Source organism: Bos mutus, chromosome 2, assembly GCF_027580195.1.
Source record: "Bos mutus isolate GX-2022 chromosome 2, NWIPB_WYAK_1.1, whole genome shotgun sequence".
NCBI lineage: Eukaryota > Metazoa > Chordata > Mammalia > Artiodactyla > Bovidae > Bos > Bos mutus.
The window spans coordinates 87,785,630-87,810,043 of NC_091618.1; the positions used below are offsets into that span (position 1 = coordinate 87,785,630).

Sequence of the window (24,414 nt, forward strand, 5' to 3'; positions counted from 1 at the left end):
AAATATCCCTATTGCTATGTGAATTTTCTTTAGTAAGTTTTCCAGTCATCTCTTTTGTTTGTTTTTTCTTTTGAAGAGCTTTTTTTTATTATTTTTCAGGAAATTTGTTCTATTAAGGATATTTACTCATCCTTTTTGTAAGTTATGTTTTCCTAATTTATCATGTCTACGTTTTGATTTGCTCAACTATGTCAGTCTTTTATGGTTTCTGTTCTTTGTGTTATGCTAAGAAAGGAAATCTCTACTGTAAGGTTATAAAATTGTCATCCTGTGTTTTATTCTAGAGATCTTACTATTTTTATTTTCTGCATTTAAGTATTTACCTCTTTGTGTGTGTGTTGGCGGGGAGGGGGTTGCTAAGGGCTGCTCCTTCTCAACTCCCTCGTATATGCCCCCAAGGGACATATTGGAAACGCTAGCGTCCTTTTTAGGTTATCAACATGATTGAGAAAGCACTACAGGTATTTAGTGGTCAGGAGCCAGGGATGTCTGCCAGGCTCTTTCACTGTGCAGAACTTCCCTCAGCAAAGAATTTCTGAGTCCTAGTTGACTTTGAAATGCCCTGCCAGACCTCTGAATGTTACTATTGCTTTCTGCCAACAACAAACATTTGAAAATTAAGTATCTAAGAATTAAAATAAAAATAACAGTGGATTTAATCCACTGCTTCTCAGATTAAGTGGATTCAAAAATAGTAACACCTGAGTATGTAGAGAAGAACTAAATTTCATGTACCAGGAGCAGAATGTTCAATAATACAACCTTTTTGTTATTGTTGTATTGTTGATTACTGCTTTTCCATAGGAGTTTATTCTTGTTTTATTGCCACAATACCCCTCACGTATAACTGAAAACAAAATTAGAAAATTTCAGTCACCTCTCCTGTTTCTGCATTATTTCTCTTCACTGGGTTTCATTTTCACAGCATGTTCACCTTTCTCTTCTCTTTTGAGCTGCTGATTTTCCTTTTATATCCAATAATTTTCATTTGTGTAGTGAGATCTCCATTAGTAGTATTATTGTCTCTCTTGTACTTCTTTAGCATATTGGTAGGCTAAAGTGGATTCCCTGACAGGAGTGGGCTGGGAAACAGTGAATTTTTATTGCTGAATATGATCAACTTGTACAGTAGAGGTTCAGTCCTGTTCCATAAATTACAGTGGTCAAATAAGTCATTCCTTGTTTTTTTTTTTTAATATACCTTTTTATATAATATAGATATGATAATATAGTTTGAATTTGTATATAGCCTTCTGGTAGTGAACGTTAAGAAATACTGTCTGAAAGAGTTGAAAAAAACATAGCTTACAAATTATCTTCCATAAACATAGTTTCTCTTACTGATTTTTTTAATTACCCACAAGAGAAGCTGAGAAAAAGCATTTCTAGAATGCAGAAACATCTTTTAAGATTATGATGAAAGGTACATAGCTATAGTATCTACAGTATTTCAATAAAAAGTCCTTAAATCAATTCCTTATGGCTATTTATTTTTTAATTATTAATAAAAATGGTGTTTGTGCAGAGGGCTAAGATATATAGATAGATAGATACACATACCAAGGTTGTGGCCTTTTGGGAATTATGTTTTATCTAACCATAGACCTTACTCCTTGGAAGAAAAGTTATGACCAACCTAGATAGCATATTGAAAAGCAGAGATATTACTTTGCCAACAAAGGTCCGTCTAGTGAAGGCTATGGTTTTTCCAGTGGTCATGTATGGATGTGAGAGTTGGACTGTGAAGAAAGCTGAGCGCTGAAGAATTTATGGTTTTGAACCGTGGTGTTGGAGAAGGCTCTTGAGAGTCCCTTGGACTGCAAGGAGATCCAACCAGTCCATTCTAAAGGAGATCAGCCCTGGGTGTTCTTTGGAAGGAATGATGCTAAAGCTGAAATTCCAGTACTTTGGCCACCTCATGCAAAGAGTTGACTCATTGGAAAAGACTGATGCTGGGAGGAATTGGGGGCAGGAGGAAAAGGGGACGACAGTGGATGAGATGGTGGATGGCATCACCGACTAGATGGATGTGAGTCTGAGTGAACTCCAAGAGTTGGTGATGGACAGGGAGGCCTGGCGTGCTGTGATTCATGGGGTCACAAAGAGACGGACACAACTGAGCAACTGAACTGAACCATAAACCTTAGAATATGTGGAAGAATGGACAAATGATATCACCTTCAAGTAATTTTCTACATATCACTTCTTGCAGCTAGACATTGTATACAATTTAGACAGAAACTGCTGCTGCTAAGTCACTTCATCGTGTCCAACTCTATGTGACCCCATAGACGGCAGCCTGCCAGGCTCCCCCATCCCTGGGATTCTCCAGGCAAGAACACTGGAGTGGGTTGTCATTTCCTTCTCCAGTGCATGAAAGTGAAAAGTCAAAGTGAAGTCGCTCAGTCGTGTCTGACTCTCAGCGACCCCATGGATTACAGCCTACCAGGCTCCTCCGCCCATGGGATTTTCCAGGCAAGAGTACTGGAGTGGGGTGCCATTGCCTTCTCCTAGACAGAAACTAGTTAATTATAATTGCCAGTTCAGGGGATATCCTTATATTTTTGAAAGCCAGATAGACAAAGAGTACAGACCTACCTAGATGGAAAAAGTGTTTACCTTGGTATACAAAGAAACACCTATATGTAAAACCACCACCACTGCCTACATCGTTCTCATGATCATTAATCATGTTCATTGAGTTTTTACTCAGGCACATAAGCAATAGTCTATGTGCTTTAAATGAATTATCACATTTAATTTTCATAAGAGAATTAAATAAGGTAGATAACCATTATCCCCATTTTGTTGATGCAGAAATTAAGGCACAGAAAATCTAAACAACTTGCTCAAGGTATTATACCTAGGAATAAAAAAGTCATACAGATTTAATTAAAAATTCATGTTTGTAGCATGCTGCATCTTCAGTAGAAAAAGAATTTTGCAAAGAATTGGACATGACTTAGCTGCACAACACAACAACCAGGACACATGAAAAAACTTTTTGATTGAGTCCTGGTAATCATTACCAGAGAGCCTAATACAGCACAAAGCATCATGTCCTGCTGATTACTAGAGTAGGCATTATTCCACTATACCCCTCAAGAAATGGTCTCTGCTGAATAGCCAGGAACTGTTGAGCTCATAATCAGTATGCAACAAATACTCAAAAAAGATAAGTGAACCTATGTGATGTTCCCAAGGACTAACTAAAACAATGGGTGACATAGTTTAATTCTATCAAATAAGTTAGTTTCAAAAATGGGTTCCCAATTTTAGGAATGAACTAAATTGCTATATTATTGTTATAATACAATTGTATTCTCAAAAAAAAAAAAAAAACCTTTTAAAAGTTAATTATTTTAGCTTTATAATCATTAATATTAAACCATTATATGTGATAATATAGTTTATAGTTTAATGCTAGAACTGTTCTAGCTTGGTGTTGGTCAAAGTAGGGAACACATGACAAAAAAAGATTTTAACTTTTTTTATTCTTTTTCACAAAGAGGACATCTCCCCAGGTCAGCTAAAATACTTTTTGGTCATAAGTAGTTTATATAAGGTAAACATGGTATTTAAGTTATTTTAACAGCTTTTTTGAGCCATAGATTACATCAAATAATTCACCCAGTAAAAGTGTATGATTCAATGATTTTTTAATGTACTCACAGAATAGTACAATAATCAGCACAATTTTTAGAATGTTTAAATTACCCTCCCCAAGAAAGGGTAATCACTAAGTACCCATTAGTGAAGTTGCTCAGTCGTGTCCGACTCTTTGCAACCCCATAGACTGTAGCCTACCAGGCTCATCTGTCCATGGGATTTTCCAGGCAAGAGTACTGGAGTGGGTTGCCATTTCTATCTCCAGAAGATCTTCCCGACCCAGGGATCAAACCCGGGTCTCCCACATTGTAGGCAGACGCTTTACCATCTGAGCCACCAGTGGTCACACCCTATTCTCCCCCACCCTCCAGCTCTAAGAAATCACTAATTTACTCTTTTTTTCCCCCTATAGACTTGCTTATTTTGGACATTTCATACAAGTGAAATCATGTAATATAATATACTATGTGGTCTTCTGTGGCTGAATTCTTCCATTTAAGATCATGCTTGCCCATGTTATATTATGTATCCTAATTTCATTCCTTTTGTTGGTGAATAATATTTTAGTATATGGATATACCACATTTTGTTTGTCCATCCATCAGTTGATGGACATGTGGATTGTCCCTTATTAGATGCATGATTTTATCTTTTCACTTTCTTGATGGTATTCTTTACAACAAAAAAGTTCCTAATTTTGGTAGAGTCTCTTTTATTTTTTTTCCTTTTATCACTTGTGCTTTTGGTTTCGTATCTAAAGAAGGATTTGTTGTTCCAAGGTTACAAAGCCTTATTTCTGTGTTTTCTATTAAGAGCTTTATAATTTTATCTCTTAAATCAAAATCTGTTGTCCACTTGAGTAAATGTTCGTGTATGATATATGGAATTAGTTCACTGTTTTCTTTTTCATATGGATATTTGATTGCACTCAGCATCCTTTATTGAAAAGACCTTTCTTTATCCATTAAATGGCCTTAGAATCCTTGTCAAAGACCAGTTAACCGTAAGTATGAGGGTTTATTTCTTGACTCTTAGATCTGTTCCATTAGTCCACACATGTATCCTTATGCCAATACCACGTTATTTGCATTCTAAGTGTAGGTTTCTGGCTTTGGTCTTCTTTCCCAAGATAATTTTGGTTATTTGTGCATTTCCATGTGAATCCTAATCAGCTTGTCAATTCAGCAGATTTTGATAGACTTTTTCTAGGGATTGGATTTATTCTGTAGATAATTTCAAGAATATTACTGTTACTGTCTTAATAATATTAAGCTTTTTGATTCAGAAGTATGGCATGTTCTTCAACTTAATTAGGTTTCTTTACTATCTTAAAATAATATTTTATAGTTTTAAAAATTTAGAGCTTAAGTCTTAACACTTTTTAGAAGTTGATTCATAAATATTTTCTTTTCATGCTCTTGTAAATGGAATTGTTTTCTTAATTTTACCTTCAGATTATTTGTTGCTAGTGTATTGATGTACATTGAGTTTTATCCTGGTGTCTTATTGAATTCATTTATAGTTCTAATAGTTTTTATAGTTGGTTCCTTAGGATTTTATATATAAAATCATGCCCTGTGTAAATAAAGATCAACTTACTTTTTCCTTTCAAATCTGGCTGTCTTTTCATTCTTCCTTTTTTTTTTCTCTCTTTTTCTTTCCTAATTGCTCTAGTTAGAAACTCTAGTGAGGCGCCCCTCATGCTTCAGATGGTAAAGAATCGGCTTGCAATGCAGGAGACCTGGTTTTGATCCTTGGGTTGTGAAGATCCCTTGGAGAAGGGAATGGCTGCCCACTCCAGTATTCTTGCTTCGAGAATTCCATGGACACAGGAACGTGGCGGGTACAGAGCATGGGGTTGCAAAGAGTTGGACATGACTGAGCAACTAACACACACACACAAACACAGAAACTCTAGTTTCACATTGAATACAAGTGGCAAGATATCCCTGATTTAGGGAGAAAGAATGTAGTCTCTCTCATCATTATGTATAATAACTGTGGATTTTTCATAGATTCCCTTTATAAAGTTAAGGGTTTCCCTTCTATTTCTAGTTTGTTTAGTGCAATGTTTAAATTGTTGAATTAAAAGTACTCATTAATCCAATTTTACATTGGCTTTAACATTTTGTATTTAGAATCCACATCATATGGAGACTCCAGTAACTAAAATCTCTTTCATTTATGTTAGCAGCCCTTCTGCTGCAGCTGCTGCTAAGTCACTCAGTTGTGTCCGACTCTGTGCGACCCCATAGATGGCAGCCCACCAGGCTCCCCCGTCCCTGGGATTCTCCAGGCAAGAACATTGGAGTGGGTTGCCATTTCCTTCTCCAATGCGTGAAAAGTGAAAGTGAAGTAGCTCAGTCGTGTCCGACTCTTAGCGACCACATGGACTGTAGCCTACCAGGCTCCTCCATCCATGGGATTTTCCAGGCAAGAGTACTGGAGTGGGGTGCCATTGCCTTCTCCGATCAGCTCTTCTACTCTCTATTAAATAGTTCTACTTTCCAGTTGTATGAATTTGGACAATTTTAACTTCTGTGTACCTGAGTTTCCTCATCTGCAACCCTGGATTTGATTGATTTCATTACCTACCTTACCTTAAAGAAAGACTGAACTATTTACAGGTAGAGCATTTAGGATAGCTGCTGGTCCCATTGTAAACATAATATTTTAGTTTTTATTAAGTATATGCATAATTAATAAATGAATTAATCTCAGTACATTTTTTTTTACATGTATAGCTTACTTAGAAGAGATTTGAGAAAATAACATTTATTTCAAAGCTTTATTTTGAATCTCTTGGATTTTTTTCACAGTGATAAATACCTGTCTTAGTAGAAAAATATTCAAGCAAGCTTATCTGAGTATTCATGTCTAGCACTTACAAAATCAGATGATGTAAGACTCAGAAACCCTTGTTTAATATTTGGAAAGTTGTTTGTTTCATTTGTAGGTATGTCTCACCTGTTCCTAAAGATGACCTTGGTTCTTCAGATAATGCTTCTTTTACATAGCTATGTACTATGTCTGAAAAGTCCTGAGATCCATCTTCCTGATTTTAATATTTAACTATTTAGCTAGAACGTGAATGAATAGCTATGAAAAGCAGCACATCTTGCCATGAGAGACTGGATTCATTAAGGACATCTTAAAATTTAAAGAACTTTTGTTTTTGTTTTTTTTTCTACTTGAGTGGGTTGTCATTCCTTTCTCCAGGGGACCTTCCTGACCCAGGGATCAAACCTGTGTCTCTTACATCTCCTGCATTGGCAGACGGGGTCTTTGCCACTAGCACCACCATAGGAGTGAAAGTTGCTCAGTTGTGTCTGACTCTGGGACCCCATGGACTGTAGGCTGCCAGGCTCCTCTGTCCATGGAATTCTCCTGGCTAGAATACTGGAGTGGGTAGATGTTCCCTTCTCCAGGGGATCTTCTCAACCCAGGGATTGAACTCAGGTCTCCCGCATTACAAGTATATTCCTTACTATCTGGGCCACCAGGGAAGCCCACGAATACTGGAATGGGGAGCCTATCCCTTCTCCAGGGGATCTTCCCAACCCAGGCGTTAAACTGGGGTCTCCTGCACTGCCCCAAAAAAATCTTTTTGTGTTCTGAGAATTACTTCGATGTAAATTGAAAGGAGACAGATAAAATGTTTTGTTATCTCCTGTTGTTATGAGTTAGACAGAAAGAGCCAAGACATTTCAAGATGACATTCTTAGGATTTCTTTGGAATCAGCTGAGAGCATCATTTTATGCATGTGAATTTCCTTACCTTAGGGAAAATCATGAAATATAATTTAATTTATAAAATTTAAATACCACCTTTAAATTACTCTTTTAACTATCTAGAGAAATTTTTAATTTAATTGATTCCCCCCACTTTTGATAGGAAATAAATTTTAGCACAAGCAACCATTTGAGTACAACTCCTAATACAGGTGTGAAATTAATATAAAGACTCTAAGTATTGAAAATAGGTATGAAGTTCTTGTGTTGAAGCAGTTTCCTTTCTCTTTAGACCCACACTAACTTTATTAACCCAACATCATTTTCTAGTTATCTAGTACAAAAAAGATTAGAAATGATACCTAAATATAAAGGTATGTAAAGGTATTTGGATGGAAAAAGGAAAAATCTGTAGTTAAAAGGGAATCTTAAGAAAATGAGAGACACAATGGTATTATGACAATGTATCATATTAGGTAGACTGGAATCATTCAATAAACTTAAAATTATTCTATATCTTTCTATTTAACAAGGGAGGAATATGTATGACATTATAGAATATTTTTCTTCACAACTGGTTAATTTTTTTAAAGTTTGATATCGGAAGAGGTAAATATTCATTATTTAGAAATGATTTATTTTCTTCAGTTTTCCTAAGATGAGCTTGATGAAAATAATACATACCTTTACCTATTCTCTTGCCTATATCATAAACTATGCTATGTTAGACTCAAAATGTGAAGTAAATGGTCAATAATTATGTTAAATGTAGTCCATATGAAAGCAGTTTTTGTAAAATCTCAAGTGTTATATAGAGTTAATTCTTGGCCATTTTTATCACCTTTAAGACTGTCTCTTCAAGAAGAATAGGTGAATATTAGAGGTCATATATGAGCCAAATGATTTGGCCAAAGGTAGAATCCACTAAGGGTGGGACAGGTGGAGGTGGGCAATGGTGAGTTAGGTGGGGTGTTATTGTTGCTGTTTAGTTGCTTGGTCATGTCTGATTCTTTGCAACCATATGGACTGAAGCATGCCAAGCTTCCCTGCCCTTCACCATCTCCTGGTGTTTGCTCAAGCTCATGTCTGTCGAGTCGGTGATACCATCCAACCATCTCATCCTCTGTCATTCCCTTCTCCTCCTGCCTGCAGTCTTTCCCAGCATCAGGGTCTTTTCTAATTAGTCGATCTTTGCCAAAGTATTGGAGCTTCAGCTTCAGCATTAGTTCATCCAATAAATATTGAGGGTTGATTTCCTTTAGGATTGACTGGTTTGATCTTCTTACTGTCCAAGGGACTCTCAAGAGTCTTCTCCAACACCACAGCACAAAAGCATCACTTCTTCAGTGCTCAGCCATCTTTATGATCCAACTCTCACATCCATACATGACTACTGGAAAAACCATAGCTTTGACTATGCAAACCTTTGTCTGCCAAGTAATGTCTGCTTTTTAATCTGCTGTCTAGATTTGTCATAGCTTTTCTTCCAAGGAGCAAGCTTCTTTTAATTTCATGGCTGAAGTCATCGTCTGCAGTAATTTTGGAGCCCAAGAAAATAAAGTCTGTCACTGTTCCCATTGTTTCCCCATCTATTTGCCATGAAGTGATGGGACCAGATGCCAAGATCTTAGAAAATTAGAGATACCAAGGGAATATTTCATGCAAAGATGGGCACAATAAAGGACAAAAACTGTATGCATGGGGTGTGGTTGTAGCTAAGAACATGCAACTATATGGTCTCATCAAGTGCCATTCTTCTCCTTAGCTCTTAACTTCCATTCCTAGTTTTTAAAAGTCTTTCTCCTGTTTATGACATATATGCTGCTGCTAAGTCGCATCAGTCATGTCCGACTCTGTGCGACCCCATAGGTGGCAGCCCACCAGGCTCCTCTGTCTCTGGGATTCTCCAGGCAAGAATACTGGAGTGGGTTGCCATTTCCTTCTCCTTATGACATATATGGGTATATAATATATATTTAGTAAAACACTGTGGATATATTAGAAAATGAGGAGTTTGAGCTTCATAGTGTGGGAAGCTTTTCAGATTTTCAGATTAGGAATATTAACTGAGTAGACTTACTGTATTTTAGGAAAATGACTTGGTAACATGAATTGGCATGGGGAGATTAGAAATAAGAAAACTCAGAAAGCTGTTATAATCCAAATGAGAGATGAAGTTATGGGACTTGGAAAGGGACAGAATGTTATAAAAGGGACAGAATGTTGAAGAGGTATAAGTTAAACACTGTTTGGTGATTGCTGACTGATGACTACTTATATTGGGGACCTTGTAACCTTGTAAAAAGGATAGGAATTAGAGGTATTTCTGGGGTTTCTATCATAAAAGTTTGATTCATTAACCATGAAAAGTGAAAGTTCCTCAGTCATGTCTGACTCTTTGCGACCCCTTGGACTATACAGTCCATGGAAATCTCTAGGCCAGAATTCTGGAATGAGTAGTCTTTCCCTTCTCCAGGGGATCTTCCCAACCCAGGGATCGATCCCAGGTCTCCCGCATTGCAGGCGGATTCTTTACTAGCTCAGTCACAAAGGAAACCCAAGAATACTGGAGTGGGTAGCCTATCCCTTCTCCAGTGGATCTTTACAGCCCAGGAATGGAACCAGGGTCTCCTTCATTGCAGGCGGATTCTTTACTAATTAAGCTATCAGGGAACCCCATTAACTATGATGTAGAGCAATTAAAAAGTAGGATTGAGAATGGATAAAATGGGTTGAGTCTCAAATGTATTCATTGTGTGTTGACTGTGTGATATCCACTTAGAAATGTCCCCACAGACAAATGGTAGTAAGCTATTTCCAACATTATCTGTTATTCACATATGAGAAGTGAGATCTAAGGAACATGTAGATATGAGCTGAAGTCATTAAATAGATAAAATCTCCAAAGGAGCTATCCATATAGGAAGAAGACTGCTGAGAACTGAAACATGGGAGAACAATAGAAAATTAGGCATTAAAAGGGGATTCAATAAAGGAAATAGAATAGAACACTAAGAAAAGCAGGAACTCAGAATAAAAGATCCAACAAGAGCAAAGATAGATACTTAAATGATGAAATTTAAAACAAATGTTCATAGTGATTTAAAAAAAAAAAAAACTCATTTCAGAGTAGTATCTTTTTATTTTTTAATTACTGCAAAAGTTTTAAAAGATAGAAAGTGACAAATAAGTGTCCCTCTCCCCACTGTGTTCTTCCCCGGATTATTAAATTTTTAATTTCTCCTACATCTTGCTAATCATTTTTCTTGCATATACTGAAAGATCCCATGATCTTTGTTTTCTGAATGTTGAATTTTAAGCCAATTTTTTCACTCTCCTCTTCTTTCATCAAGAGGCTCTTAGTTTTCCGCTTTCTTCCATAAGGGTGGTGTCATTTGCATATCTGACGTTATTGATATTTCTTCCGGCAATCTTGATTCCAGCTTATGCTTCATCCAGCACATAATGACGTTTCACATTATGTACTCTGCATATAAGTTAAATAAGCAGGGTGACAGTATACAGCCTTAATGTACTCCTTTCCCAGTTTGGAACCAGTTGTTCCATATCCAGTTCTAACTGTTGCTTCTTGACCTGCATACAGATTTCTCAGGAGGCAGGTCAGGTGATCTGGTATTCCCATCTCTTTCAGAATTTTCCACAGTTTATTGTGATCCACACAGTCAAAAGCTTTGGCATAGTCAATGAAGAAAAAATAGATGTTTTTCTGGAACTCTCTTTCTTCTTCTATAATCCAGCAGATGTTGGCAATTTGATCTCTGGTTCTTCTGCCTTTTCTAAATCCAGATTGAACATATGGAAGTTCACGGTTCATGTACTGTTGAAGCCTGGCTTGGAGGATTTTCAGCATTACTTTGCTAGTATGTGAGATGAGTGCCATTGTGTGGTAGTATCAACATTATTTGGCATTGCCTTTCTTTGGGATTGGAATGAAAACTGATGTTTTCCAGACCTGTGGCCACTGCTGACTTTTCCAAATTTGCTGGCATATTGAGTGCATCACTTTCACAGCCTCATCTTTTAGGATTTGAAATAGCTCAGCTGGCATTCCATCACTTCCACTAGCTTTGTTTGTAGTTAGTGATGCTTCCTAAGGCCCACTTGACTTTTCATCCCAGGATGTCTGGCTCTAGGTGAGTGATCACACCATTGTGGTTATCTGGGTCAGGTCATGAAGATCTTTTTTGTATAGTTCTTCTGTGTATTTTTGCCACCTCTTCTTACTATCTTCTGCTTCTGTTAGGTCCATACCATGTCTGTCCTTTATTGTGCCCATCTTTGCATGACCTGTTCCCTTGGTATCTCTAATTTTCTTGAAGAGATCTCTAGTCTTTTCCATTCTATTGTTTTCCTCTATTTCTTTGCATTCTTTTTCCCTTAGTTTATATTTAAATAGAAGTTGACAGTCTGTTATCCAATATGACTGAATGATGGGTAGTAGTCACATGTACAACACATTCCTTACTCCGGAAAGCATATCGGAATGCACTTAACTAAAAGAGAAAGGAATATAGCTTACAGTTTAATGATAATATTAAATATTCCTTGAATTAAAAATCAATTTAAAATTGCATATTTCAGTATTTAATTATTAATAATAAATTACTCTGACTCCTTAATTGAGAAACGACTTTAAAAAACATGTCAATGTTATGTTTCTTTACATGTATATAATAAAATACATACATTTTTGACCCTTACAGTAGATCTATATTTGGGGTAAAAAAGGCCCTGGTATCCTGAAGGCCAATAACAAGCATTTGTCTGTCCAGTGTCAGATGTTAATTAGGGTTTGAACAGAAACTGAGTCCCAAGTTTCTTGTTTTATGGGCCTGTCCTTTTTCCTTCATACCACATATCCCTGCATAGACTGAAAGTGACTATCAGCAGCAAAAATATAGTGTATAAATTTTCATATACACATACACACACACACTCAGATACTTAGTTCAAGTATATGCATGTATTATCTGTGAGTCACTCTTTAAATATCTGAAAACTGTTCTACCAGCAGCAGATATCTGAAGCTTCACTTCCATGTCTGTCTTAGACAAACCTTAAGTCGCTTACTCGGTCGTGTCCGACTCTTTGCAACCCCGTGGACTGTAGCCCACCAGGCTCCTCTGTTCATGGGATTCTCCAGGCAAGAATACTGGAGTGGGTTGCCATTTCCTTCTCCAGGCGATCTTCCCGACCCAGGGATCGAACCCAGGTCTCCCACATTGCAGGCAGATGCTTTAACCTCTGAGCCACCAGGGAAGCCCTAGAAGAACCTTAGTTAAAGTTAATAGGTTTCATGTGTATGAAGTGTTTGCACTTATTCAGTATACTAGCACAATTTCTGTTTCTTTAAGAAGAAAAAAAATCTGGCTTCTCATTGAATACTTCTGTCAGCACAACGGTAAATTTTGGCAGTTTTGATCTTATAAGCATTGAAGGTTTAGCTCTGTATTTTTTAGTCTATCAATTTCATATTTCTTTTTGCCTTTTTTTTTAACTTTATATAATTGTATTAGTTTTGCCAAATATCAAAATGAATCCACCACAGGTATACATGTGTTCCCCATCCTGAACCCTTCTCCCTCCTCCCTCCCCATACCATCCCCCTGGGTCATCCCAGTGCACCAGCCCCAAGCATCCAGTATCGTGCATCGAACCTGGACTGGCATCTCGTTTCATACATGATATTTTACATGTTTCAATGCCATTCTCCCAAATCTTCCCACCCTCTCCCTCTCCCACAAAGTCCATAAGACTGTTCTATACATCAGTGTCTCTTTTGCTGTCTCGTACACAGGGTTATTGTTACCATCTTTCTAAATTCCATATATATGCGTTAGTATACTGTATTGGTGTTTTTCCTTCTGGCTTACCTCACTCTGTATAATAGGCTCCAGTTTCATCCACCTCATTAGAACTGATTAAAATGCATTCTTTTTAATGGCTGAGTAATACTCCATTGTGTATATGTACCATGGCTTTCTTATCCATTCATCTGCTGATGGACATCTAGGTTACTTCCATGTCCTGGCTATTATAAACAGTGCTGCGATGAACATTGGGGTACACGTGTCTCTTTCCCTTCTGGTTTCCTCAGTGTGTATGCCCAGCAGTGGGATTGCTGGGTCGTATGGCAGTTTTTTTCCCAGTTTTTTAAGGAATCTCCACACTGTTCTCCATAGTAGCTGTACTAGTTTGCATTCCCACCAACAGTGTAAGAGGGTTCCCTTTTCTCCACACCCTCTCCAGCATTTATTATTTGTAGACTTTTGGATCGCAGCCATTCTGACTGGGGTGAAATGGTACCTCATAGTGGTTTTGATTTGCATTTCTCTGATAATGAGTGATGTTGAGCATCTTTTCATGTGTTTGTTAGCCCTCTGTATGTCTTCTTTGTCATTTTTATAATGATCTCCAAAATGCCTTTATACATCCAATCCAAATTTTAAAGATACTACGGTTCAGGACAATTAAAAGCAGCACAGAACTATTAGCAGTCCTGAATAAGAAAACAGAAGCTATTGCTGAAGGAAACTTAAGGAATTTCCTAACCAAAATACTCAGATCATAGTGTTATGTCTTAAAAAATAAGCTCAATGGAAATACAGATGACATTTTGAACAAGGAAGGTTTTCACTGTATTGAAAACGTCACGATCATTATGAAAAAGGAACATTTTGTTAGTAATAAGTTTTAAGAATTTGGCAATTTATGAAAATGTTGAAATTTGGAGGAAGAACTCATTCTACACCTTAGCTTTTTTGTTTTGTGGCTGGACACTATAAAAATTGATAATTCAGGTAATATAAATATATTTTACTAAATAATTGACTAGACAAATGCAGAACTTGTTTTTTTTATATTTAATTTAATTAATAAAGTTAAAGTTGCTCAGTTGCATCCAAACTTTTGCCACCCCGTGGACTGTAGCCCACCAGGCTCCTCTGTCCATGGGATTCTCCAGGCAAGAATACTGGAGTGGGTTGCCATTTCCTTCTCCAGGGAATCTTCCCAACCCAGGGATTGAACCCAGGTCTCCCGCATTGCAGGCAGACGCTTTAACCTCTGAGCCACCAGGGAAGCCTTATAATTAATAAGGGACTTTAAATTCCTTTTTCTTTCTTACTAATTTCCATCTTTAGAATATTTAAGCATAATTTAACAGCCTTCTGAAATTTGGACTATGTCCCCAATTGACGCTTTCAAAAAGTTTTAACTTCTGTTGTTGAAATTACGTGATTCAACTGGTTGTCAAATTTAAGAAATTTTGTGACACTGCAGACATTTGGTGGCTCCTATAGGCTTTGAAATAGCTCTGCTATATGGGTAGAGGAAAGTCTGCTCCATGGATCTAGAAGCAAAGTCTCTGGGAACACTTAGGGAAATAATATTTTCAAAAGGGAAAGTAACTCAGTCGTGTCCGACTCTTTGCGACCCCATGGACTATATAGTCCATGGAATTCTCCAGGCCAGAATACTGGAGTAGGTAGCCTTTCCCTTCTCCAGGGGATCTTTCCAACCCAGGATCGAACCCAGGTCTCCTGCATTGCAGGTGGAGTCTTTACCAGCTGAGTCACAAGGGAAGCCCAATAGTTTCAAAGCCCATGCATTATTTTCTGAAAGAAAATTTTACTTACTATCTTGAAAAAGATGTTAGTATGTTTTAGGTAAATTGATTAAATAATCTTTTGGTTTATTTTTGGTCTTTTGGTTTTTCACAACTCTCAACTCTTCCTCTGTAGTACATTAGAAACACTGTACTTCTGGAAGCTGACACAGTAGAGCAATGATCCTGTACATCGCAAAATGCATCTAGAGTATCATCTTTTATCATACAGTGCAGTAAGTGATTAGGTCAGTGAAACCATGCAAAATTAGTTTCAATATATTGTTTCCTAGGGTTTCCCTGGTGGTGGTGGTTTAGTTGCTAAGTTGTGTCCGACTCTTTGCGACCCCATGGACTGTAGCCCATCAGGCTCCTCTGTCCATGGGATTTTCCACGCAAGAGTACTGGAATAGATTGCCATTTCCTTCTCCAGGGGAATCTTCCCAACCCAGGAATCGAACCCAGGTCTCCTGCATTGCAGGCAGATTCTTTACCGATTGAACTATGTTTCCCTGGTAGCTCAGTGGTAAAGAATCCACCTGCTATGCAAGAGACACAGGTTTGATCCCTGGGTTGGAAAGATCCCCTGGAGGAGGGCATGCACCCCACTCCGGTATTCTTGCCTGGAGAATCCCATGGACAGAGGAGCTTCCTGGGCTACAGTCCATAGGGTCACAAGAGTTGGATACAACTTAGCAACTAAACAGCAACAACAAATATTGTTTCCTATAACGGGTGTTTCTGTTACCATACAAACATCTAGATATAAGCATGTAGAAAATTTTCATCAAAATTCATCAAATTTGAAACTTATAAGCCATGTGATATAATCAGAATTCAGTCTGGGAACCCAAGGAATCTATCTCACAGATCAGATAAATTATACTGAAAAAGTTGACTTCTGATCAGGTGAGACAGGCATGTGTATTAAGATACTGTACAAGGAGGAAATGGTTAACTATATCTCCAATCAGATTTCCCAAGGATGAACCTGCCACACTGCAGACCTTGATTTACTATCTAGCTTTTGCTTATATAGTGTGCTCCAGAGTAGCAACAAGGATTTACTCACTTAATGATAGTTAATTATTCTCCTGGGAAAGGTTGGGAAGACCAGCTAATGTGTAATATATTTTAGAAAGCTTGCCAAAAGTGATTAGAGTTAAAATAGTTTGGGCAGTTATTAAGGGAAGCTTCACTTACCTGAAAACTGCATTCATCCGTAATATCTTATTTCTTCATAATAAGAGATGAATGAGGAGTTCTTTGTCATAAAATGTGGTTACAGAGGCCATTCAAAAGGACTTATTTTGTTCCTGTTTTTAAAGAGGATTTATGAGTCAAGTTATATTATCAACTAATTAGAGTGATCACTTGTCCATATTCTAAAATAGAAATTAATTAGAGCTTATTAGGTGAAAGGACTATTGATTTTAGTGTCTTTAAAAAACATGAAACTCTAAGCTTTTTTAGTTTAGGAACTATCTTGTTGGTCGTCTTTATACTGTCAACATCTAGATACCTTGTTTGACATATGATGAGTGTTCTGTAATTCTTTCATAAAAATTAGCCTTCATATGTATGTAAGATAGAAAATCTACTTTGACTTAGTTGTATGGGTATTTTGTTTCTAATATAGCTTTCTGTTATAGCTGTTTATTATAAAGGACTGTTTAGATTCTTAGAAGTGAGTTTCTTAGCAGTGGAGAGTCTCAGGCTTAGCCCCCCGCATTTTCTCATTCAACAGATCTGGGATGAAGCAGAGGAATCCACTTTTATTAATAAGCATTATGGGTTATTTTACAGGTACTAGTTGGGCCATGCTGAGAGACACTGCACCCAAACCTGTACCCAGTTCACATCTGAGCTGCCACAGCCATTCTCTCTTCTTTCTCCAGTTTGTATCAAACTTTATCTTTCTGTTTCAAGTATATATTGATATTATTTTTACCCCAGTTTCCTGTAATATTGTATTTTGCAAAATGTAGATCCTGAACCACCAGCATCAATGTTGGCTGGGTGATTTCATAAAGTATTGCCAGGAAAAATTATCAGTCATGTTCATAGTTGTTAGAACATAAAATCTAATTCTAGCAAGCATCTACCATAGTGCCCAGCTCCTAAAGTAGCCACAAAATATCTGTTGAGTGAATAGATAAAAGAGAGGAAGGATGTTAGAAGAATTAAAAGATCTACTTGTTTCTCTGTTTCCCAACCTGCAGTTGTTTAGGGATTTTTTTTTTTAATATGGAATAAGGGGCATAAAATATTAGAAAAGATTTAAGAAATCAATAAACATGGACATCAGTGATCCTGTCACAATAAGGGCAAATACTCTCTTTGACAGCTAAGGTCACCTCTGTAATTACAACACAGGTACTAACTTTTCTTTTAAACCAGAAGAGATTCCAACTTTTATAAGAATAAATTTGTATTATCAAGAAAAGTTATATTATTATTAAAAGTTTATTCTGTTAAGAATATAGGAAAATGTATAATGTGTACTTAGAAAAATTCCCTTAAATATTTTGAAGGATGAATAGATAATTTTTAATTATCTGGAAATTATTTTTAATTCTCTGTGTTTTAATTATCTGGAAAAATGTCCTTTTAGTTTTTAAGTTCTTAATGGTTCCAGATTACTGAGATGTTATTATATCTTTTCAGCATGATGACCTCTTCACTTAAGGCATCTATGTGTGTATGTATGTGTGTGTGTTTGTTCTTTTGGGGTTTGGTTCACTAATAACTACTTTCGATATTGTCATCTTAGAGTTAAAAAGCTTTCAGTAATGACCTTTGTATTATTTTGGAGGAAAGAGATTTGAAGTCAGACTTGAACTATGATTCCTCCTATGTGACCTCTCCAACTTTGTTTCCTCACTGAATGGGAATAATGCTTGCTGCATAGATCTATTATGGATATTAAATGAGATAATTCACTGAGAACAATGCCTTGCACATTGAAAGTTCTCAGTAAACTATTTTTAGAAGACTAGAAAAAGAATTTTATGTGTATTATCGTAGTTTTTTCAAGATCTGTTCCTTCATATTTTTCAAAGTCTACTGTTCAAAAACTGGAATGAAAATAAAATCTACATAGACAATGCATATATTATCGTCTGTTGCTTTTACCTCTTATTGTAAACAAAAGCTCTCTAGGCTTTGAATAGGAATGGGTCTTCACTGAAGTGCATCCGTATAAAATGTAAAAATGAACTGCTTTTTTAATATTGGATAAGCATAAAAGTCAAAGTATTGCCTAAAAAGGAATACTCATACATCTTTTCCCATCTTGTATAACACAAAAATAGCTAACTGCTTTTAGGGGACTTCCCTGGTGGTTCCGTGGTTAAGACTCCATGTTTCCAATTACAGGGACTGGGGGTTTGATCCCTGGTCAGAGAACTAAGATCCCACATGCCACATGGCACAACCAAAATATATATATATATATATTTAGAGGATGACTAAGCATGAGACATGGACAAGGCCATGGCACCCCGCTCCAGTAGTCTTGCCTGGAGAATCCCATGGGCGGAGGAGCCTGATAGGCTGCAGTCCATGGGGTCGCTGAGAGTCAGACACGACTGAGCAACTTCACTTTCACTTTTCACTTTCATGCATTGGAGAAGGAAATGGCAACCCACTCCAGTATTCTTGCCTGGAGAATCCCAGGGATGGCGGAGCCTGGTAGGCTGCCGTCTGTGGGCTCGCACAGAGTAGGACACAACTGAAGCGACTTAGCAGCAGCAGCAGCTACTATGTCCTTCTTTGTTTTATAGGCATATGCATATATTTACATAAGAATATTTATTCATTTACTTATAATGAATGAAACAGTGAACCTTTATCTGAAGCTTGTCTTAGTAATATAACATACCTTACATATTCATATCCTATCCTTACTGCATAGAAATAACTTGATGGCCCATTATTAACAAATTTTTTATTGGAAAGTGGGGATATTGATAGGACTATACCATGATGTTACTTTAAAATTAAAATGAACTGTTAATTTTTCAGAAAACATAATTTGGAGAGATTACACAGTCATTTATAAAAGAAATCAAAAAGTTCACCTCTGCTATTCCTGAGGGCCAATAGTAGTTTAATTTGTTTCTTCATCTTTTGAAGAGCGTATGTGTTTTTAAGACAATCTTTGTATGAATTTCTCTTGGGGTAATTAAATGTTATTTTCAGTTCAGTTCAGTTGCTCAGTTGTCTCTGACTCTGCGACCCCATGGACTGCAGCATGCCAGGCCTCCCTGTCCATCACCAACTCCTGGAGTTTACTCAAACTCATGTCCATTGAGTCAGTGATGCCATCCAGCCATCTCATCCTCTGTCATCCCCTTCTCAGAATATATATATTTTTTTGTATTTCAAGAGATTTGATTTTGCAGTTTACCTTAAAAACCTTATACTTACTAATTATATCATTTCAAATAAGTTATTCTCAGTAGAATACTAAGGTATGAATCTGCCCTTGTTTATCCCCAAGTTTTAATTTTCATTTGGATAAACTTCCTACTTGACATTTCTACCTTTACTTCGTTTTCTTCTTTGTTCTTCTTGTCATTTTGGTTGTCAAATAGAGAAAATAGTATGTAAATGTAAAACCAAACTATTTAGAGAAAAAAGGCAAGTTAGACTATTTTTAACTTATTTTGAAAAGATAAATAATTGTCTCAAAATTCATATTGTATTAGGAAAATTTATTTGCAAAGCAAGGTTAATAGGAGACATATCCAAATTACCATGAATGTTGCAAAGAAAATATTCCTCTAAGAGTATTCTGGAAAATGTAGAAAACATTTTTCCACTAAATAGCTATGTATCATCCAATCTTTGAACAAAATTTGACTTTGATTACTATTTAACATGCCCAGCTCTTGTCTATATTAATGTTAGATAGATAGATCTGTAGATAGACAGACAGACATGTAAATACTTACATTTATATTTTTACATTCTTAACACTTTGTTAAAACAAGAAAGATATATAGTAATCTTCATTTGAAAGTCTTTTTTGTAAAATATATCACCAAGTTTTGCTTTTTAACCCTGTCTTAAGCTCCCTCTGTTAAGAGGAATATACTCTTAACACTGTGTGCAGTGATAACTAATATAGTTCTTGGAGTGTATTGCTTTATGTTTATTATTTTCTTTCATATTACTTTATGTTCATTATTTTGGTTTTTTTTTTTTGCCCTTTTCCCTTTATTTTTACTGATGTTTTGAAATTCATTTTTCAGTTCATTTTTATTTCCTTTTCTGCCTTGTTAATATGGAAATAATGTGCTTTTTTATTTTAATACTCACTATCTGACATGCATTTCCCCACAGGTATTCACTGTATTCCCTCTCTTAGATGAAGGCTTTAGAATGTTTTAATTTCTCATTCCATTCCCCATTACCAAAAGAGGCCTTTAGGGTGCTTTTACTTCCCTTTCCTTTCAGTTCAGTTCAGTTGCTCGGTCGTGTCCGACTCTTTGCAACTACATGAAACTGCAGCACACCAGGCCTCCCTGTCCATCACCAACTCCCGGAGTTTACTCAAACTCATGTCCATTGAGTCAGTGATGCCATCCAACCATCTCATCTTCTGTTTCCCCATCTATTTGCCATGAAGAGATGGGACCAGATGCCATAATCTTAGTTTTCTGAATGTTGAGTTTTAAGCCAACTTTTTCACTGTCCTCTTTCCCTTTCATCAAAAGGCTCTTTAGTTCTTCTTCCTTTTCTTTCCTTTACTCCCTCCCTTCCAACTCCAACTCTGTTTTGCTTCCAACTCCTTTTTGCTGAAATAGTTCAATACTTTGAGTTCCAGATTTATTATATTTTTCCCTTGTCATATGTCTCCTTTGTTTTAAGAACCCTTACTTTATAGTTACATTGCTTTATAGTTAAACCCTTTACTTTATAGTTAAATTCCCAGTCAGATAATCATTATCCATTTAGTTTTACATATATAGTAGGGCTGTTGCACTTACCTTGAAATTTCTATTCTGATTCATATGTTGTTTGGTTCAAGTACCTTTTTGGATATTTTCATTAGATGTTTTAAAGGAGTGGTATTATCTCTTATGGTGTATATCCACAATTCTTTGTGCTAATCTGCTTGATGTATGAAAAACTTGTTTGGGCATAGACTTGTTTGTTGACAGTCTATTTTTCTGTCCTCAGTATCCTCTAGTTTAAAGCACTGCAGATAAGAAAACCACAGTCTGATTCTTCTTCTTTGCTAAATAACTTGTTCTTTCTTTCTTGAAATTTGTAATATATTCCTTTATTCATTATGATGTAGAAACTTTATCAAAATATGTTTAACTATATCCTTTACTTTGATTAATCTACCTAGAACTTAGCTCTTTCGTTCACAAACTCAGTTTCTTCAAACTAGGGAACTTTACTTGCATTATTTCTTCATTCTTAACCTCCATCTGTATTTTTTTCTGGTTTTATTTTTCTTCTGATATTATATTCCTTACGTGATATTTCTCTTGGAGTTATTTTTCAAGTCTGTTTTTCCTAAATATTTCTCTCTCTGTATGTTTGCTCTATATCTTGAGATGTTTCTTCCATTTAATCTTACAGTAATAATTCTAGGCACAGCAGGTACATACTTCATTTCAGTTCTTCTATTTCTAAAAAGAATTTATCCTGGTGAAATACACATTCCTTAAAATGTATAATCTTACTCATTTTTAAGTTGTTACGAAATATTGGCTGTATTCCCCATGTTGTACAGTATATTCTTATAGCTTAATTTATACATTATAGTTTGTACCTTTTACTCCCTTACCCTTACATGCCCCTTCCCCCTTTCCTCTCCCCACCAAAAACCACTAGTTTGTTCTCTATTTTTAAATTTAAGTCAGGTTTCTAAATTCCAGGGTATGTTTTAAAGCTGAATATCTTTATGTACTGTGTGTGTTAGTTGCTTAGTTATAGCTGACTCTTTGTCAACCTGTGGACTGTAGCTCACCAGGCTCCTCTGTCCATGAGGATTCTCCAGGCAAGAATACTGGAGTGGGTTGCCATTCCCTTCTCCAGGGGATCTTCCTGACCCAGGGATCTTTATCTTTTACTTTTTTAATGTTTTTTTCTTTATCCTCTAGCAATTCCAGTCTACTATGACCTAATAACTTAGTGCTTCGCTGATCTCAGGGCCTGTTTGCTTTTTCTTTCTCTGTTTATTGGAGCCCCTTGTGTATATTATTATCTCCTTTTGCTTAATAATGTCTCTGTGCAACCTTTGAGTGAGTGATGAGAGGCCTAACATTGTCTGCTCTGTGATCTTTAAATATACAGACTGGCAAGCTTATTCACCATTTCTTGAGGCAACAGAAGAATTATTTGGGTTAAAGTCCTCCTAAGGAATAGAGAGTAACTTGGACCATCTTTATGTTTGCTTAGAAGATCTTCCACAAACATCAGCCAGAACTCCTAGGACTACACACATTGATCTATACTTACTTTCAGCAAAGGCCAAGATTTCTCAAACTCTGAGAGTTTTGGTGAGACCCTCTGGCCTGTCAGCCACAGCTTCTCCAGGCTCTGTCAGTCTCAGAAGGGAACAAAATTGGGTACTTGATCCTTCCTTCTGGAATCTCAGCACATCATATGTCTTGCACATTTTCTGAGCTATCTCATCACCAACCTGGTGCTCATCAGAGGGAGGATATCTTGAATTGGAAGATAAAAGGCACAAGGGACACCTTCTCAGGTGGCCACTTTCTCAGCAAGTTAAGTGGAAATAATTTATGAAACTTTAAATTTCATCTTTTCTAGAAAACTATAGAATGATAGTCTTAGATGTCCTCTGGTTGTGATATTTTGGTTTACAAGTAAAGAACCTGAGACAAGAAACTATATTCTGAATTTTAGTATGTTCAGATCAAATTTGTAACTTGGAAACTGGATGGAAAGAATGGTCCAAGACAAATTACAACTAGAAAAAGGAGAAATAGAAAGTTTAGCTAAAAGAAGAAAAAATTAGTGAAATTTGATACTGACAAAACTTACAAATGAACAAGTTAAACAAAATGTAATAAGACAGTTGTCTCTTTCTGGGTACATTTTTTATGACCATCACCGGGAACTTGATGTCTCCTTCCAGAAAGTCTTTGGTCCTGTAACTCAATTTCTCCCTTACTGAAAAGAAGGCAATAAGGCATTCATTGAATCAGTAGATTTACTTGTCTAAAATGTGACGTTTTATCTGGTTGTTTGTAAAGGCAGTAACTAAATCAGACAAGCTATCTTTAAGATGAAATCTTAATTTAGTTAGTGAACATTAATTGCTCAGTTGTATCCTACTCTTTGCAACCCCATGGACTGTATCTCACCAGGCTCTTCTGTCCATGGAATTCTCCAGGCAAGAATTACTTGAGTGAGGAGCCATTCCCTTCTCCTAGGAATCTTCGGGTCTCCTGCATTGCAGGTAAATTCTTTACCATCTGAGATACCATGGAAGTCCCTCTGCTCTCCATAGATCTTTACATCGCCCCTAACTTGTTGCATTTGTGATGATCTTCCCTTCTTGGGCATCCTTCTTTTCCATTTTTGCCTGTTAAAATCTTACCTGTCCTTCAGGGTCAATTCTAAAATTCCATCGTGTACAGTATGATGGATGAAACTGTGTATTAATATCAGAATGTGAATTATAAATTGTCAGAATATTGACTAAAAAAGAAACCTATATCTCAATAAACAACAGTAACAAAGACAATGCTAGTAAAATGTAGTGGGAAAAAAAAAAGTAGAGCCAGGAGTGATTTCCTATGTGAGAGGTACCCTACTAAAGCCTCCTACACAATGTCACATGAGTTCTAAAACTTATATGTATTTTTACACATTTTTTTTTCTGTAGGCAATCCTATAAGATATTCTTACTATTCTAATTTTACAAATGTTAAAACTGAGGCACTTAATAGGTAAAGACATTTGTTGACAGTCACATTCAAATCCAGGCAGTCTAACCAGAGACTTAAATTTGTGTCACAATATAGGAGAAAATAGATATTCATCAAGTAATTTTATTTAATTCATTACAAATAAGTCTTAGTCTAAAAATTGCATGTCCACATAAACTTTTAGAATGTAGCATATAGCTAAATGGCTTGACCTATACCAATGTGGATTTCCACAGGACTGGAAAAGGTCAGTTTTCATTCCAATCTCAAAGAAAGGCAATGCCAAAGAATACTCAAACTACCACACAATTGCTCTCATCTCACATGCTAGCAAAGTAATGCTCAAAATTCTCCAAGCAACAGTACGTGAGCTGTGAACTTCCAGATGTTCAAGCTGGATTTAGAAAAGGCAGAGGAACCAGAGATCAAATTGCCAACATCGTTGGATCATAGAAAAAGCAAGAGACTTTCAGAAAAACATTTACTTTGTGCTTTATTGATTACACCAAAGCCTTTGACTGTGTA

The 24,414-nt window shown here is 36.4% G+C and overlaps 1 protein-coding gene across 7 annotated transcripts in view; it reads left to right on the plus strand.

Annotated features, from left to right (window-relative positions):
• Window positions 1-24,414, plus strand: part of MBD5 (methyl-CpG binding domain protein 5) — a 491,337-nt gene that overhangs the window by 105,234 nt on the left and 361,689 nt on the right. The window contains exon 2 of one of the 7 annotated variants that reach the window (XM_070390089.1): window positions 16,775-16,865. The exons of the other annotated variants lie outside the window; for them this stretch is intronic. The gene's annotated coding sequence lies outside the window, so the exon portion shown is untranslated. The remainder of the gene's footprint in view (window positions 1-16,774; window positions 16,866-24,414) is intronic. 7 annotated transcript variants of the gene reach the window in all.